Here is a 6,789-nt window from a genome sequence, read left to right as displayed (position 1 = left end):
TGTAAGCCGCCTTGAGTCCCCTCAGGTGAGAAAGGCAGGCTAGAAATGACGTAAATACCGTATATACGCGAGTATAAGCCGACCCAAATATAAGCCGAGGCACCTAATTTTACCACAAAAAAACTGGGAAAACATTGACTCCAGTATAAGCCAAGGCAGGGGTCCCCAAACTAAGACCCGGGGGCCGGATGCGGCCCATCGAAGCTATTTATCCAGCCCCCACGGCACAAAGGCAGAAGGGGGTTGGGCTAAATGACCCAAGGGGTCTCTTCTTCTCTTACAACCATTATTATTATTATTATTATTATTATTATTATTATTATTATTATTATTATTAAACATTGAGGCTGGGTGGCCATCTATCAGGGGTGCTTTGCTTGTGCTTTTGGGGCACAAAGGCAGAAGGAGTTGGACTAAATGGCCCAAAGGATCTCTTCCAGCCCATCATTATTATTATTATTATTATTATTATTATTATTATTATTATTATTAAACATTGAGGCTGGGTGGCCATCTATCAGGGGTGCTTTGCTTGTGCTTTTGGGGCACAAAGGCAGAAGGAGTTGGACTAAATGGCCCAAGGGGTCTCTTCCAGCCCTTTATTATTATTATTATTATTATTATTATTATTATTATTATTATTATTATTATTATTATTATTAACATTGAGCCTGGGTGGACATCTATCAGGGGTGCTTTGCTTGTGCTTTTGGTGCACAAAGGCAGAAGAGGGTTGGACTCAATGGCCCAAAGGGTCTCTTTCAACCCACTTTTTTATTATTGTTGTTGTTGTTGTTATTATTAATTATTATTGCTCGGTGGCCAACTTTAGTCCGGCCCTCCAACGGTCCGAAGGATCATGAACTGGTCCCCTGTTTAAAAAGTTTGGGGATCCCTGAGCCAAGGGCTTGTAAAAACATAATGTTATACAACAAATTTGACAGAAAAAGTAGTTCAAAACGCAGTAATGCTATGTAGTAATTACAGTAGAGTCTCACTTATCCAACACTCGCTTATCCAACGTTCTGGATTATCCAACACATTTTTGTAGTCAATGTTTTCAATATATCATGATATTTTGGTGCTAAATTTGTAAATACAGTAATTACTACATAGCATTACTGCATATTGAACTACTTTTTCTGTCAAATTTGTTGTATAACATGATGTTTTAGTGCTAAATTTGTAAAATCATAACCTAATTTGATGTTTAATTGGCATTTTCTTAATGCCTCCTTATTATCCAACATATTCACTTATCCAACGTTCTGCCGGCCCGTTTAGCTTGGATAAGTGAGACTCTACTGTATTTAGCAATTAAGAAAAACCTCTACTAGGTCTTATTTTCTGGGGATGTCTTATTTTCAGGGAAACAAGGTATATATCTATACATATAAAATAGTGATGGAATCCCGGCGACCGACAAAACAACAAAACTACAGTCCCCCCAACCTCGAAATTTGACAACACAACCCATCACCCACGCCTCAGGGTTGATACAACAAAAAGAAAAGAAAAATAAAGTCCTAATTAGAGGGAGAGGAATAATTGTTTTTATCCAATTGCTGCCAGTTAGAAGGCTAAGCTACGCCCACTTGGTCTCCTAGCAACCCACTTAGCCCAGGGGACAGGCACAGTTAGGCCTCACTTAGGCAGCTTCTGCCAACCCTAAAGTTCAAAAACATGCAAATGAGAGTACAAGAATAGGTACTGCTTCGGCGGGAAGGTAACAGCGCTCCATGCACTCATGCCGGCCACATGACCTTGGAGGAGTCTACGGACAACGCCAGCTCTTCGGCTTAGAAATGGAGACCCCCCAAAGTCAGACACGACTGAACTTAATGTCAGGGGAAAACCTTTACCCTTGACCTTAACTACCACTAATTCCTCAATACTTTATTTCCCATACCACCAGACTTCGCCACAGCAACGCGTGGCTGGGCACAGCTAGTATATATATATAATCTGTTTATCGGTTGAGAATCTTTTGCATGAGTTGGGCAAAGCCAACACTGGCTTTAGATTCTTGGATTTGTCTGGAAGCAAACTGCCACCATATCCTTTGAGTCAAAAATGTTCCCCTGCTCCCCCCATTTCTCCTTCTTGTCTGAACACAGCCCCTTGTTTGGGCTGCGAAGATTAAAAAGAAATAGGACGTCTTTATTACAGGGATTATGACTGTAAGTAGGTTAAACTGCCATTAAGAATGCCAGCTACCTCCAGCAAGGAGGCTTTTGCTCAAAGTCATCCAATTCTTCTCCCATCTTAAGTCTCCTCCATCTGCCTCTCCGAGCGGAAAGAAATCCGTGGCTGAGGGCAAATTCGCCTTGGCTCGTCTCTCCGACAGACAAAAGGCCGCGAGTGTGTGTCAGAGAGGAAGAATGTGTCTCTTGTTGCCATTCAAACATATTACCTATCCCTCTTTTTCTATCTGTGAATCACAAAACAGAGATTGGATCCTTTATTCTTTAAGCCTTTCAATGCACTGTTCTAGGGAAAATACATCTACACTGAAGAAAGGATACAGTTACAGTAGAGTCTCACTTATCCAACACTCGCTTATCCAACATTCTGGATTATCCAACGCATTTTTGTAGTCAATGTTTTCAATACATTGTGATATTTTGGTGCTAAATTTGTAAATACAGTAATTACTACATAGCACTTTTTCTGTCAAATTTGTTGTATAGCATGATGTTTAGGTGCTTAATTTGTAAAATCATAACCTAATTTGATGTTTAATAGACTTTTCCTTAATCCCTCCTTATTATCCAACATATTCGCTTATCCAACATTCTGCCAGCCCGTTTATGTTGGATAAGTGAGACTCTACTGTAATAGAATCATAGAGTTGGAAGAGACCTCATGGCTCATCCAGTCCAACCTTGTTCTGCCAAGAAGCAGGAAAATCACATTCAAAGCACCCCCGACAGATGGCCATCCAGCCTCTGCTTCAAAGCCTCCAAAGAAGGACCCTCCACCACACTCTGAGGCAGAGAGTTCCACTGCTGAACAGCTCTCATAGTAAGGAAGTTCTTCCTCATGTTCAGGTGTAGTTTGAAGCCATTGTTCTGCATCCTAGTCTCCTTGGCAGTAGAAAACAAGCTTGGTCCCTCCTCCCTGTGACTTCCCCTCACATATTTATACACGGCTCTCCTCATGTCTCCTCTCAGTCTTCTCTTCTGCAGGCTAAACATGCCCAGCTCTTTAAGCCGCTCCTCATATGGCTTGTTCGTTAGATCCTTGATCATTTTAGTCACCCTCCTCTGGACACATTCCAGCTTTGAGTCAACATCTCAGCACTACTTTAGTTCAATGCTATGGAATCCCGGAAGTAGTTGCAGTTTGCTGGCAAATAATAATAATAATAATAATAATAATCATCATCATCATCATCATCATTATCATTATTTATACCCCGCCACCATCTCCCCAACGGGGACTCGGGGCGGCTTACATGGGGCCATGCCCAGAACAATACAATATAAACAAAATATAATAGAACAACATAATGTATTTATTTGTTTGTTTGTTTGTTTGTTTGTTTACAGTATTTATATTCCACCCTTCTTTCTCACCCCGAAGAGGACTCAGGATGGATCACAATGTATATATACATGGCAAACATTCAATGCCATTAGACATACGACACACAGAGACAGAGACACAGAGACTATTTAACATTTCCAGCTTCTGGCTTTGTGAGGATATGCTCGATTCCGGCCACAGGGGGAGCTGCTGCTTCATCATCCACAGTGACTGTTATTCCCCAAGGTTGTGAGGGCACCTTGAAAACCACACTGGAGCCAGGATCATAAGCAAAGCAGTTTATTGAAGGAGATATATATCTATATATATAAAAGAGTGATGGCATCAGGGCAGCGGACAAAACAACAAAACTACAGGCCCCCCAACCTCGAAATTTGACAACACAACCCATCATCCATGCCTCTAGGTTGATACAACAAAAAGAAAAGAAAAATAAAGTCCTAATTACAGGGAGAAGGAATAATAGTTTTTATCCAACTGCTGCCAGTTTGAAGGCTAAGCTCCACCTACTTGGTCTCCTAGCAACCTACTCAGCCCAGGGGACAGGCACAGTTAGGCCTCACTTAGGCCTCTTCCACAGATTATCAGATTTTAACTGGATTATATGGCAGTGTAGACTAAAGACCCTTCCAAACAGCTATATAACCCATTTAGAATCTTATCTTATCTGCTTTGAACGGGATTATCTTGACTCCACACTGCCATATAATCCACTTCAGGGTGCATACTAAACATAAAGACAACCATATAACAGACATTCAATACCACCACTACCTCAACAATTTCTCACCAACACCACCAGACAACGCCACAGCAACGCGTGGCTGGGCACAGCTATATATATATATATATATGCAAGGTCAATAGAGTGAATAGTCCATAATATAATGTCCTTAACTGTTCAGAAGCAAGTCCAATAAAGTCTTTCAATATTGTAATCCACAAACGGAACTCGTTAGTTCCACCAAGAAGCCAGAGTTAGACTGTAAACGCTGTCCAAACAGGATCAGCCAGAAGTCGCAAGGAACAGGAACAAGACACTGGAAATCCACAAACTGTACTCCACATGGAAAGCGACCACTAAGGAATCGTAGAACTGAGGTTAGCAAGGGAAGGTATATTCGAGAGTCACAAGGCACGAACTCGGCTTGGAAATCATGAAACAAGGCATGGGAACAAGACAAGGAGCAAGGTACTGGAACATAGATTCTTCTTCCATGGATGGCAAAGTTGACACCGCAACAAGAACAGGAAGCGAGGCACCTTTAAGGAGTTCTCAAGGCTACAAGGCAGTGAGAGTTCGGACATGCAGAACTTCACATTAGTGCACCTGAGAGCCAAGCGCTGACTTCGTCTCACGCCCTCCCTTCGACTTCTTTCCTTCGCGAAAGCCTCTCCAATCAAAAGCAACATCCTCCTCTGCAACTACATCTGGCAAAACCAACCTTGGCTGAACATCGGAATGTTCTCCAATTAGAGTATCTCTCTAAGCACAACTTCGGGCACCTGCAAAGCCATTGGGTTTTGGTCCAAGTCCTGGATGGGCCCGAAGTCCGAATCAGACTCTGATTCAAACTCTATCTCCTGGGGCAGGGCAGATCGTGACAGCTGAGCTACAACAGTGACACCGAGTCCTTGATGAAGTACTTCCTCATCTTCTGGCATTCACGCTGCTGGACATTTTTATGGTGATGTAAATTAGTTAAATTAGCCTCCCCACATAAGCGGTTCCTAAATTTCCTACTTGACAGATGCAACTGTCTTTCAGGTTCCTTAGGTAAACAACGAACTGGGGCTATTTAATCGTTGGTCACTCAATCCAACCCAGGCTTCAAACTCATGACTTCTCAGTCAGTAGTGATTTATTGCAGCTGGCTACTAACCGCCACAGCCTCCCCAAACTATAACTCCTAGGATTCAATATTATTGAGCCAAGAGCTCAAATTGCATCCATTCTGCAATGTAGATGCACCTTTGGTCTCTTGGTGGGACCGACCCTGCTTGTGGGAAGAAGGGACATTTGTATCTAGCACACATTAGGGTCCATCATAAGATATGAAATCATAAAACACACTGCATATCGCAGGAGTTAGGTCTGCAACCCGATTTAAGCAAGATTAGGGAAATCCTAGTTCATTAAACAGGCATTTTAGATAGCTAATCCTATAATTAAATATTCACGGATGACACCCTCAAAGTGAACCTGCAAATACTTCAAACAAATGGATGGATGAGTTGAAACAACCATCACAAGGCAGTAAAGCTCTTGCTTTCTCTTTAGAACGGATTTCTTTGCCACCTTTCACTTATGCAGGAGAGACAGAGACATATATTCGCAGCATCCCGATTAATTGAGAATTACATGTGTCTTCAAGTTGCCTGTTGTCTGATGGCAACACCGTAAATTTTATAAGGTTTTCTTAGGCATGGAGTGCTCAGAGGTGATTTTGATAGTTCTGAGATATTTGTTTATTTATTAGTGACATTTATATCCCGCCTTTCTCACCCTGCAGGGAACTCAGGGCAGCTTGCAAGTAATATGTACATACAATATATTATATTATTAGCATAGCACAATATAAGCATTATATATAGCTATATTGTGCTATAACACAATATTGCAATATTATTAGTAATATTACATATAATATAAATATACAATTATAATTGTAAGGTAAAGGTTTCCCCTGACTTTACGTCACGTCGTGTCCGACTCTGGGGATGGGTGCTCATCTCCATTTCTAAGCCAAAGAGCCGGCGTTGTTCATAGACACCTCCAAGGTCATGTGGCCGGCATGACTGCATGGAGAGCTGTTACCTTCCCGCCAGAGTGGTACCTATTGACCTACTCAAATTTGCATGCTTTCCAACTGCTAGGTTGGTAGAAGCTGGAGCTAACAGTGGGTGCTCACTCTGCTCCCCAGATTCGAACTTGTGACCTTTCGAACTTGTGACACCTCCTAGGTCATGTGGCCATAGCCATGAGTGCATGGAGCGCCATTATCTTTCCACTGGAGCGGTACCTATTGATCTACTCACATTTGCATGCTTTCCAACTGCTAGGTTGGTAGAAGCTGGAGCTAACACTCTGCTCCCCACATTCGAACCTGCAACCTTTCAGTCTGCAAGTTCAGCAGCTCAGCGCTTTAATATGCTGCGCCACTAGGGGCTCCAGACAATTATAATACAGTAGTGTATTATTATTATATTGTATTATATTATAATATTATTATCAATATT

The sequence above is a fragment of the Anolis carolinensis genome, unplaced genomic scaffold (assembly GCF_035594765.1).
Source record: "Anolis carolinensis isolate JA03-04 unplaced genomic scaffold, rAnoCar3.1.pri scaffold_8, whole genome shotgun sequence".
Taxonomy (NCBI): domain Eukaryota; kingdom Metazoa; phylum Chordata; class Lepidosauria; order Squamata; family Dactyloidae; genus Anolis; species Anolis carolinensis.
Note: the sequence above shows the minus strand (reverse complement) of the source record.